Source organism: Hypomesus transpacificus, chromosome 6, assembly GCF_021917145.1.
Source record: "Hypomesus transpacificus isolate Combined female chromosome 6, fHypTra1, whole genome shotgun sequence".
NCBI lineage: Eukaryota > Metazoa > Chordata > Actinopteri > Osmeriformes > Osmeridae > Hypomesus > Hypomesus transpacificus.
The window spans coordinates 8,173,314-8,185,614 of NC_061065.1; positions in this window are offsets into that span (position 1 = coordinate 8,173,314).

Here is a 12,301-nt window from a genome sequence, read left to right on the forward strand (position 1 = left end):
CCAGACTAGACCACTCCAGCTGGCCCTGCCGTACGTGAGAACCCTGCAGCCGACTGCTGCATTAGGAACGAACTTGGCAGCGGGGAGAGGCCTGATTGGATGGTGGGCCTGTTGCCGGCTCTGCTGGATGACAAAGCAGCCGATTGGCTGAATGGTTAGAGTGCCAGCGTCCTGTTGGATTGGGCCGGGCCCGTGTTCAGTGCACCTGCTGGGGAACGCTGACACAGCTGTTAACCCGCCAGGAACCGGACCCACTTCCCTCTCGCTCGCTCGCCCGCATCACGAACTTCAAAGGCCTAATGAGCTGTAAACCCTTGTCGAGTCACGATAACAGCTCAAGTATACTGACAAGCATCTTCATTACATCTACATTTAGCAGACGCTTTTATCCAGAGCGATTTAAAGTAAGTACAGGGACATTCCCCCGTGGCAAGTAGGGTGAAGTGCCTTGCCCAAGGACACAAGGTCATTTGGCACAGCCGGAAATCAAACCAGCAACCTTCTGATTAACAGCCGACTCACTAACCGCTCAGCCATCTCAATCCCTCATTAGAACCAGAGATCAAGATGGTACAGCTTCACAGGATCAATTTGCATAGTTTGGCTCCAGCCATTCAGAGATTCCACGGCCTCCAGGACACTTCACAGTCCATCGTGCGGTGTGGAGAGCAGTTGGACAACGACAGATGCTGGCTGGATTGGAGGAGCTGTGGTTGGCTGGATTTGAGGAGCTGTGGTTGGCTGGAATGGAGGAGCAGTAATTGGCTGGATTGGAGGAGCAGTGGTTGGCTGGATTGGAGGAGCTATAGTTGGCTGGATTTGAGGAGCAGTGGTTGGCTGGATTGGAGGAGCTGTGGTTGGCTGGATTGGAGGAGCTGTGGTTGGCTGGATTGGAGGAGTTGTGGTTGGCTGGATTGGAGGAGTTGTGGTTGGCTGGATTGGAGGAGTTGTGGTTGGCTGGATTTGAGGAGCAGTGGTTGGCTGAGTGTGGTTAATGTTTGGAACTCCCAGACAGTGCGGAAAGGATGGCCTGAGGACTCATGTACGGTTAGAAGCCCTCCGGGACTGAGATAATCTCACAGTAATTAGCATTTAACAGCATTATAATTAAAATTTTATGTCAACCTAACCCTAATTGTCTTTAGTGGATTTTAAAGAGTTATTTGAATTGAGAGTGAAACTCATTGTTGGACACAGGCTAGTATTGTATAGAAGATGGCTATTCCAGGTCTTCATTGTATTTGAGAATTGATTATCTATTGATTTATCTGGTTCAATAATGGTTAAATAAAAAATGAAAATATAGGAAAATAGCCTCTTTTTGTAAGGATGAGAAGCTTCATTCTTATGGTGAAATAGTAGAAAATACTCATAACGGAGTATATGAAATGTGCATTAAAATGTCTAAGAACTGGTTGTTATGAAGATTTCCTTTATTGTTCTTAGATAAACACTGTCTGAAAAGCGTTGGACTCTGCGCTGGACTCTGCACAGAGACAGATGGTCCGACAGGCCGGGCACACTGCATCCTGGTCCAGGGTCACCATGGTCACCGAGGTCTCTAGCATGTACCCCTCCAGGAAATCAGAAAATAAACTCAAGAGTCCATCTTGAGCATTCATGCACCATATACTGAGTAGTATATAAACAGAGGTCACAGAAGTTCCTCTGTAGAAGTTCGACACTTGCTCCTGATTACGTACGATCTCTCTGCCTATCTAGAAAGAGTTAGAGGGTTTAAAAACATATGGCCTTTGTATTATTTAAGTGCAAAATCTCTTGACCTCTGTCACATTAGCCACAGAATGCTGCTACACACACATAGCTGATGGAGAGAGAGTTATCTTGGGTCAGTGGAAGTTATGAGGCTGCTGAGAACAGATCAGATGAAGGTTCCAGTGTGACCCAGATCACCCCTCCGCTGGTCTTTCACCCGAGGATGAAGCTGCACTGTGGATGAGGAAAGGACTGGGAGCTTCTGGAGGTCAACCCACGGCTGAGATTAAAACTCTCAGATTACCGACGCTTCGGCCCAGAGGTTGGAGATTGGGCACAAATCTCTTTGAGGAAACAAATAGAGGGGTTCTTTTTAGCCCCAGGCCTGTGAACTCAAATGACCAGCACGGTCACATGCCCCTTACACACACACAACACACACACATGCTGCAGACTTGACCAATAGGGATTATGTAGGGCAAACACACATACAAAATCACCCTGGTCAAATGATACATCTGTGCTAAAGATGCATAACATTTACGTGTTGTGAATGAAAACGACATGATGGGCAGGGGAATAACTTATCGTGACTTTCCATTAGGCTCTGTAGGACTCCTCTGGGTTGTCAGATGCCGAGTGGAGCATGAGGGGCCGTGAGTGTGATGGGTACCAGGTTGTGTGTACAACTCAATCTGTCTGGATGAAATACCTAGAGCCTGGGAAGAACCTGATGTGCAAAGTAATTCCACATCATGTTCGGGTGTAGAGCACACACACCCAATCATGCACACTCACAGACACACACGCACAAGCACACCCCCACACACACACCTGCTGTGACTGAGTCAAACGACACGCTCAGACACTCAGATAATAGCCAGCAACACTGCTTTGGTTCCTTCTCCAGTCTCGCATCTTAAGTCGGTGGGGGAGGACAGCAAAAAGCGTTCGATTTTCACACAGATCATAATAGATGTCTGGAATATATTAGAGCGTGACCAGTGTGGAGGGTTCTATCAACAAGACAGTGTGATACTTATCAAGTGATTGTTTGATGCTAAATTGGTTTTCCACGCTCCTTGTTTGGCAGATTGAGTGCAGGATTTGTGGATTACTTGTGATAACGTGAGGTTGTTACTGTATTTGAGTGTGTGCGTGTGTGTTTGAGAGCATGAATGTTTGTGTGGATGTAAGTAATGTACATGTTGGCCTGCATGCAAACCCTCATTTGTAGTCCTCAAGCAAACTCATATCTGTGGATCCTGTAGTGTTACTAAATCAAACCGCAGTCAATGGTTTGCGGATCTTAACTCCCCCAGCCCTCATCCTCTCCCCTGAGTTACATCTCAATGACTGCCTTGTGAAATGAGCAGACTTTCCCAGTCAATGTTCTTCATTTGAATGTATGAGGTGTTCCAGAAAAGCAGGTTTGTGTAGAACTCCCACTCTAAACTGGTGGCTGAGGAGAGATCATTTGTCACTTCTGATCTCCCATGGGCCTCTCTCTCTCTCTCTCTCTCTCTCTCTCTCTCTCTCTCTCTCTCTCTCTCTCACCTCTCTCTCTCACTCTCTCTCTCCTCTCTCTCTCTCTCTCTCTCCTCTCTCTCTCTCTCCTCTCTCTCTCACCTCTCTCTCTCACCTCTCTCTCTCTCTCTCTCTCTCTCTCTCTCCTCTCTCTCTCTCTCTCTCTCTCTCTCTTCTCTCTCTGTTTTCTCTTTCTCTCTCTCTCTCTCTGAAGGAATCACAGAGAAGCGCCCACGCCAACACAACACACACACGGACATACTTTTCAAAACTTTTAAAATCATATACATCGTGAACAATCTGAAAGCAATTCTTTTCTTAAAATGGTCAAAGTGCCCTGGGAGTATTAAATGGCTTGCTTGTGACTTAAGGTTTGTGTATACAGTAGCTCTGAATCACTGATATACCTCACAGATATACCTCACTCATATAACTCACAGAGATTTAGTCCTGAAATCTGTGATTCTATGGTCCCTTGTGTAACTTCACAGGTTTAACATTGTCTGTCAAATACATATACGTTCCATTTGGTTCGGACTTGTGCTGCAATATAATACTTCATGTTGCAGGGTGTGATAAATGAGGGCCCAAACACTCACAGCCACACAGAGGAATACAGATATGCCAAGAATCACATGTTTGAATAAATCACTGTATGCAATACTGAGATTCCTTGGTGAGAGGTGAGTGGGACAATGCTACAGGCTCAGGACACTGACCAACCACACACTTCAAACAAGCAGAAGATTTTCATTATTCACACATGAGTTGAATGGATGCTGAGTATTTTCCTCAGCACCCATTTCCTCTCTGACAGACCAACCTATTAGTTTGCTCTTGTCCATGTGCAGCTATGTATGCATGTGTGAGTGAGAGTGTATGTTTAGATACTACATATGTAATTTCTGTGCATTTTTATGTTTAGTATTAATGTTTAGGATTGTAAAAAAAAAACGTTTATACATGTATGAAAGGAAACTTCACGATGAATGAAAGCAATTACTGTAAATAAAGTGGATGAAAAAAAAAAAAAAATTGCTTTAATGCATTAAAATGAGTGAGAATATTACTGAGAAACTGCTGCAGGCTGGAAAGATAGCATGAAAAACAATAGCAATGTGAGCCAAAATAAATATGATTAGGAGAAACAACATCAATTTACAGGCACAACATTCATCTACTTAATCACTTACTCGATTCAGAGTTCATCTCACCATCCCACAATCGTTTTTAAAAGGCTTTCCAGGAGAACGTGAGGGGATTTCAGATGGAGAGAAAAGTGAAAAGGACAGAAAGAGAAACAAGAAAAAGGGAATAGATACCGTGAGCATGGGAGGAAAAGCAGAGACAGAGGCAACGCAAGCTGCTCGTGACCTGCTTAATTAACAGGGAGTGAGCCCTGAAAGTAATACACAGATAAGACCATGAACAAACAAAAACTAATGACATGCCTCTCTTCCTCCAAGCGCTCAGCCCCCAACAGGAGCACCAATGATGGAAAACATTCAGTTTTGGCTGTGGTGGGCTGATTAGACAGGTGTAGAGAGTGTGTTGATGCTCACTCACTCTCCCTCCTTGCTGGCTTGACAGACAACACAAAGACAGGGTTTTCATGACAGGTTTAAGGCCTCAAGCTGGGTATCACGCTGTCTTTTCCATCAGTGATTGTTGACGTGTCCTCATATATAAAGCACAGAAGAGATTCACTAAGTCTGATCCACACCCATTGTAATAACTCCTGCTCACAGTACAGAATGTTCTCAAGATGTGCATGCGTGTGTGTACGAGATAGTCCGGGCATGTGTATTTCTCTGCCTGTGAAAGCCGCCTCCCGCTGTTGCTAACAAATGATCGACTGCTCTCCTTGTGCCCCCATGCCGTGTGACCCGGGATGTAAGTTGGCCTGTAAATCCCCTGACAGCTGGCAACTGTGCTGTAATTAAGAATTGATCAGCTGACATACACCTCGGCAGATCTCCATGGAAGACCACCCTGTGGTTTCGGTCCATCTCTGGCTGCTCCCCCACCAAGTGGCTGCACCTCAGCTGAGTCCCCAGTGTCTGCGTCCAACACTGGGTCTATAAGATGCTTCATGCCTCATGAGGTCTACTGAAAGGCCATTCTCTGCGAGGGAACATGCACTGGATGACCTCCCTCGATCATCTGACAAAGCAGGTTTGATGAAGATCACATCCCTTCCCACTCCTTTCACTAGCCCTCCTTTTCAAACGCTGTCATCATGTGCAATCACACAGCCTGCAATCAGAGCCTTGTTTTTCTCATTTGACACCATTTGTCCTGTTTTTATAGCAATAGGTATTCTTTAGAGGCAGCCAAACAAGTCCTCTACCTCCCCCACACAGAGAGGCCCATGTTGGTGGAATGACTCTGATGAGGTAGGCTGTTTTGTCGCTGGAGCCTGCTGTTGTAAACCTGGCTGTGGCCTCCGGGTTGTCAACAAAGCCCTTCACAGAGTCTGGCTCGCCATCGGACAGTCCTGTCACAGGGAGATAAATTGAGTGTCAATTGAGGGACAGAGACACAACAGAGGAGTCAGTGGCAAGGCAGTAAATCACCACCTGCCTGTCAAGGTCCTTGGTGTTTGGACCTCTATCTCTCTCTCTTTTCTTGTTTCTTGCTCTCGTATCTCTCTTGTTCTCTCTCTCCTCTTGGTCCTTGTACTGAACCCCCGCTCTTTCCATCTTTGAACGTGTTGACCTTGGCCTCACCACTCTCTCTCCACTTAGTCTCTCTCTCTCTCTCTCTCTCTTCTCTCTCTCTCTCTCTCTCTCTCTCTCTCTCTCTCTCTCTCTCTCTCTCTCTCTCTCTATCTCTCTCTCTCACTGTCCTCTCTCTCTCTCTCTCTCTCTCTCGTTCTATCACTTTGACCCCCCCACCCTCCACCACCTATTTGTTAACATCTCATTCTCGCCTTCTCAGCCCTCTCTTAGTAGGAGAGTGCTATGTTCCCTTCAATGTCTGAATGCCTGGCTGGGCCTGGTTCAATGTGAGGTGACAGATCATTCTAAAGGTTCTCTCAGGTACCCACTGATTGAACACATTCTTGCCCTATAAGAGCAAGCAGGCCAAGCAGTTCCAGTGACATGCCTGAGGAAACATGCCTTGAGTCTCGTAACCCGCCTGTCTCTTTTTATCTCGTCAATTGCCGGTGTGTAGGCCCTCACTCCTGTTCCGCTGTAGCTACACTGCATGTGATGCCAGACAGCAAAACCAAAGTAACGCAAAAAAAAAACTACTGACTCGCCGACAAACTGTAGTCGGACACAAATCGACCTTCGGGGACTGCGGATGAAAAGGTGGCGTCGTTCCACAGAGACAAGTTAGGATGAATCAGCGGGGATTCATCTTTTTAAACCTCCCAGCCTTTCATGTAGCTCATTTAGCTGTGATGGCATGCAGGAGGTAATCACAGAGATGCTAATGACAAAGCAATTATCCCCCTTCCTAATCAGCTGCCTGATTTCAGCTGGAAGTCTCAGCAGGCGCAGCGGTAACCGCCCCCAAAACAAACTCTGTGAGGATGGAGAGCACGGGAGATAAAGACCCAGTGGACCGTTGGTAATAGAAGGAAAACTGAGGAGGAGGGCTGCAGATTAATTAAAGTGCTTCACCATCAGGCCGTATAAACCTTTAGAGGCGATATGAAACAGTGACACCAGCGACCCAAACCTCAAACTATCTTGGAACAGTCAAAAGGCCAGCCCGCTACTTTCAGCTGAAATATAATTAATAAATCAACAATTCAGGAAATTCAGGAGCCTAAACAAAACTGACAGGATGTATAGTTAGGTATGACAGTAAGAATGGAGGGCTGGTGAACCTGGTGGATTACTGCTTCCATTAGCTGGCCTAGCCTTGTCTGTTACAGCAGAGTGAGACTGGGAGGTTCATTATCCCACACAGACAGCCGCGCCACACTCAAAGTCCTTATCCTCCAAAAATAGGACTTGTTAATTCCAGCAAATATTCAGGCTTGGGATAACCCATTGTTTCCTTCTCAATGCTAACGGCTGCATTGTTATAAAAAGCCTCTTCTCCATGGTCGTGTCTGTGTACAGTCATTAGAGAGAGCTGTCACAGAGAGGTACTCTGTCATCACAGCTGGCATTTGGTGACATTTCGTAAGTCTCTTAATAGCCCAGTGGATGCAGCGTTATCAATTAGCTAATTGTCTTATCACCTGGGAACCGTTGCACGGCAAAAAACATCAGCTCTTACCATTTTAGAGAGAGATCTGGATTTAAGTCCACGCTTAAAGTCACAGTTGCAGCCTGGTGACCTTGACATTCTCAAACAGTGTGTCCCTTATTAATGCACTGTATCATTCCAACAGTGTATTTAAATGCACAAGCAATATAATTGGAAGCAATGGGACACGTGGATGATTGAGCCTTGGAGGATTTTAAAATTACTGACCGTCTCTGAGTCTAATAGGGTCGGGCAAATTCCACCAGACTAGCACCGAGGAGTGTGGTCTGAGTTAAGCCCCAAAAGCTACGGTAACCTTGATCTCTTTTTAATGTATCATTGAATGAACGCGACAACAACCCAATGCTAATTAGAAGTGGACACTGTGCTGTGGGGAGGGGCTCGGTGCATCAGTGAGATGATCGTAACATGCCAGGCTGCAATTTGGGGAAGAAAATCTCTGTAAACATTTCCTGTTGGGCGCCCAGATGGGAAGGGGAGTTGGGTAGACCCTTCTCTGTCATCGCTGGGGGGCCTTCCAAGACCATTTTCTCAGGACTAGCATCTGTCCTGCGTTGCTTGTGGCAAAACACGAAACCGGTTGCTTTCCATCCTTTCCTTTTTTTCTAAATTCTCTCTTTTATCTTTTTTTTTCTTCCCCTCTCCACTGTTTCTTGTCTTGACAGCTTTTGCATTTTACAGAAAGCCACAATGGAGATTACTTGTGGGGCTTGGAGCAGAAATGTTTATTAGACAGACAAATCTGGGAACGCATGCATGCCTGTACGAAGAGAAAAGAAATGAGGGTTTTTTCCTCTGTTAAAACATGAGCTTTGTTGTGTCCACAGGCGACAGATCTAAATGTGTGTTGGGTGTGTTTGCGTGTATATGTATGTATGTGTGAGAGAGAGAGAGAGAGAGAGAGGAGAGAGAGGAGAGAGGAGAGAGAGAGAGAGAGAGAGAGAGAGAGAGAGAAAGAGAGAGAGTGAGAGATGTGCACAATGCTGTTTACTAGCAGAAGGTCTGCATGCTAATTGGTTGGATCCTAGACTAGAATTCTAATATTTCTGTGTTTAAGTTTGTGTTTGTCCTCTCTTATTAATTTGCATTGTCCCTATGTTGCTCTCATGAGGTAAATATATTAGGAACCTGACAATGTTCATTACTGAACCACATTATTCATATAACTAATCGAGTGTATAAATACATTTAACAAATCATCAGATTACCATAAAAATACTGTACACATTTTACAACCAATTATATGACATTTCTCACTACATAATAATGACTTGAAAAAATCTAATTTACACACTTTTGACAAAAAACATGAAATGCATTCTTTAAAAAAATGTGGTTTCAGAAGCTAAACAAGTTCCACTTTTTCCAGATTCGCCACAGCAAGTTTACTGACTGACGGCTGTGCTGCCTGTTGACTTAGAAGCAGAAAAGCAGATCATGCATGAGTAGCTTTGTGTGCCATCTCAGCATTGTGCTTCCACTCACCTTGCTGTACATCTCACCTGGTTTCCTTTGATAAAACAAATCTGCACACCAGAAGTTGAGTTTGTCCACGTGGATGTAACACTTTCAGAACTCTTGTCAGTTATTTCTGCTCTCTTCTTCTCTCTCTCTCTCCCTTCCTTCCCCTGAACATCATGAATGCCAGTCACAGGATAACTGTTGAGGCAAGACATGAATATCAAAGCGTATTTATTGCCTTCCACGGTGTCTCACTACCCTTCTCAGATTGGAAAGTAGAGGGAGAGCATTATTCACACTCCTCCAGGTGGGTTTAGAGAGCAGATTCCCGTCTAGAGAAAAATGTTTACCTTGATGTCGAGGTGAGCTTCATCCTCTGATTGTCCAAAACCAGGTTCCAGTGACAAGGGCATAAATATACACAGTACAGAGTACAGACATATATGAATCATAAACAGATATATATATATTTCTCACACATATATCTATGTGTGAGAAAGTCCACCTATTAGTGACGTCCACATACCTTCTAGCTACGATTTAACTGGTTTGCTTAAACCACAACTTGATAAGTTAGACGTATAGGTACATTGGAATTCTTGGCTCTGCTAAGATGTGTACAGTTCCAGGCTGCTGTGCTGCCAGCTGGGGCCCCCATGCAGACTGGTGTCAGGAGCTGCCGATGAGGGGAACTGGGTGGGGAGACAGCCAGGCAGCCAGGCCTGTTTGGAGGCAGCCAGGAGGCCTGCTGACCAAAGGGACATGAACTGAACATGAAGCCTTGCCTGGGGCCTGGATGCTGCTGGCAGCAATCACTCATGTAGGGAACTACAAGAGACCAGGCAAATTGTTTGTGTTTGAGAGAGAGAGAGAGAGTCTGGAGTGGGTTATAATTAAGGATTTTGGTGGGTGACCAGGGTTGTTGTGTGTGTGCTATTGTGTGTTTGTGACAGGAAAGGAAATGCCAGTGGATTCTCTCCTTAGCTCACTTTATATTCCTTCTCTATTATAATTTCCTTCGGTCTTGCCAATGCCAAAACCTTTGTAAATAGCTATTTGTAGAGAGTGCCTGAATCATATGGGCCAAATTACATTCCGCATTTTTCTCTAGCAGCACATTCAACATTTGCCTGCAGTACTTCCCCCCCAAAAAGCCAACATAATGACATAACTTTCTCCAAGCTGGAGTTACAAAACAAGCTGAGTCATGAACCAATCACTCCTGCGTTATGAGCCAAATGGAATAAGTTGGTGGAGATGAGAACATTTTCACAGACTTATTTGCATTGTTTCTCATTTCAGAGCTAGGAGGCATTTATATCCCAGACGTTGACCTCAGTGGGTGGACGGGAGCGCTTCTCTCTGCCTCAGCCTTCCTCATCTTCTCAATACACTCATCAATCCTGTGGCTTATGAGCGATTGCTGGGAGGTATTCCTCGGGGCGCTCTCTGCCCGGCCCAAATAGATTTTTGAGTGGATTCTGAAAAAAAACGTGATGCCTTTTTCCTCCTCTTCTTCTCCATCTGTCTCTCTCTCCCCCTCTAAATATATATCACATACAGATGGACTGACGAGCAGACAGCATATACATCTGAGAACATCCATAGCAAAATGTTGATCAAAGGGGCTGGGCTCAGAACATGATCAATATTATACTTCAAAGCTCCCCGACTATTGTAGATTTCTATTTGACCCAGATTGAGTTGTAAGAGACCCTGGTTAATCTATCTAGGATTGATTCTGCCCAACACTCAAACATTTCTTTATCTTCTCTTCATCTTAACATAGTCTCTTCTTCTGTGGTTGGCTCTCAAACAGGAAGGAGCTTCAGAAAGTGGCTCATCCAGAGATGAGAGGGGCAACTTCACTCCTGTTTCTTTGCTGTTTCAGATATGTCAAACAAAACAAAAACAAAGCACTCAAACATTTTCATTCTTCATAACACTCAAAGCCGGATGCTTCTGTCGTGTGTAGTTGAGGCCATGACAGATGGCTTGGCTGTGGATCATTAGAGCTGTGGTCTCCCTTGAAGCAGGAGAAGAACAAGAAACAGCTCCACGTTAGCTGTCTTGTCTCCTTGTGTGTGGGTTTAAATGTACAGCCAAACACTATTGTTCTTCATTTGATCTTCCACACTAGCTAATGTGATCTGTGTTGTCTCATTCTCAGGCATGCCTATATCGCACTCTCCTGAAACAGGGGATCATGCTGAGTAGACCAGCTCATGCTGAGCTGTTTGAAAGCCTCGCTTTTCTCCAGAGGACTGGTTCAGCTGTGGTTGGCCGTGTGTGTGGTGGTAGGTTCTGTGGGAGATGAGATGACTCTGGTCCTGACTCACCCAGGTTCCTGGATGGAGAGAACTCATTCAGATGCAGGTCTGATTCCCACCCACTGGCAGAATCACTCTTACTCTCTCTCTCTCTCTCTCTCTCTCTCTCTCTCTCTCTCTCTCTCTCTCTCTCTCACACACACACACACAGACAGCATCCACACGTCATTTTAAACAGCTTAAAGCTGTGCCAGCAACAGAGCAGACGAGAGGATTGGCCGACAGGTTTATCTGGAGGAGTTAGTGTCGGACCGTGTCGAGACTAAGTCCTTTTATGTCAGAGATACTCAGAAACAATCCACACAGTTAAAAAGCTTAGGGAATTACCTAAGCAGGTTGAATTTGCCCGACGTTGGACACTGGAGTATGATTTTCTAAGACAGAGCCCGCTGTGTTATGTATAATGTTTGTTGTGGATCTTTGCCTGCCAAGTGTGAGTAAGTGCTTAAGGAGGATCTACGACTATGGATTCAGGATCAATTAAGCCGGCGTTAATGATGTTTGCTCTCTTTCAACAAGTTAGTGATGTCCACTCAGGATTTTAAAGCCAGACAAAAGAGATACCAAAACTGCAAATATCATTCAAACACCAGTAAGCTCATCTGCAAACCATCTTAAAGACACAATGTTTGCTCGTACTTAAGGACTTGACTTTACATCCACACCATGTGACAAAACACAAGAAAACCAGTTATGTTTCGTTTTGTCATTTATGCTTTATGTTACATTACATTTTGGACAGTTCTCTTATTTGCACTATTTACATGTTGTCTTCACACAAGATGAGCAAATTCAAAACCTTGAAGGAAATCCAAAATAAAATCAAGTTTGTTTAATTTAGTTGGATATCACAACACTAAGATTACATAAATCCCCCTGGTATTGACTGTCGACGCTCTAAACCTTCACCTTCACAAGGACTTGTCATGGACAGTCATGTTTGTATCCGTACATGAAACAATACCAGATTACCAAGAGCCAGAAAAAACACAGAATTTGAATGACACGCTACATAACATAAAGCATTCGTCATTATC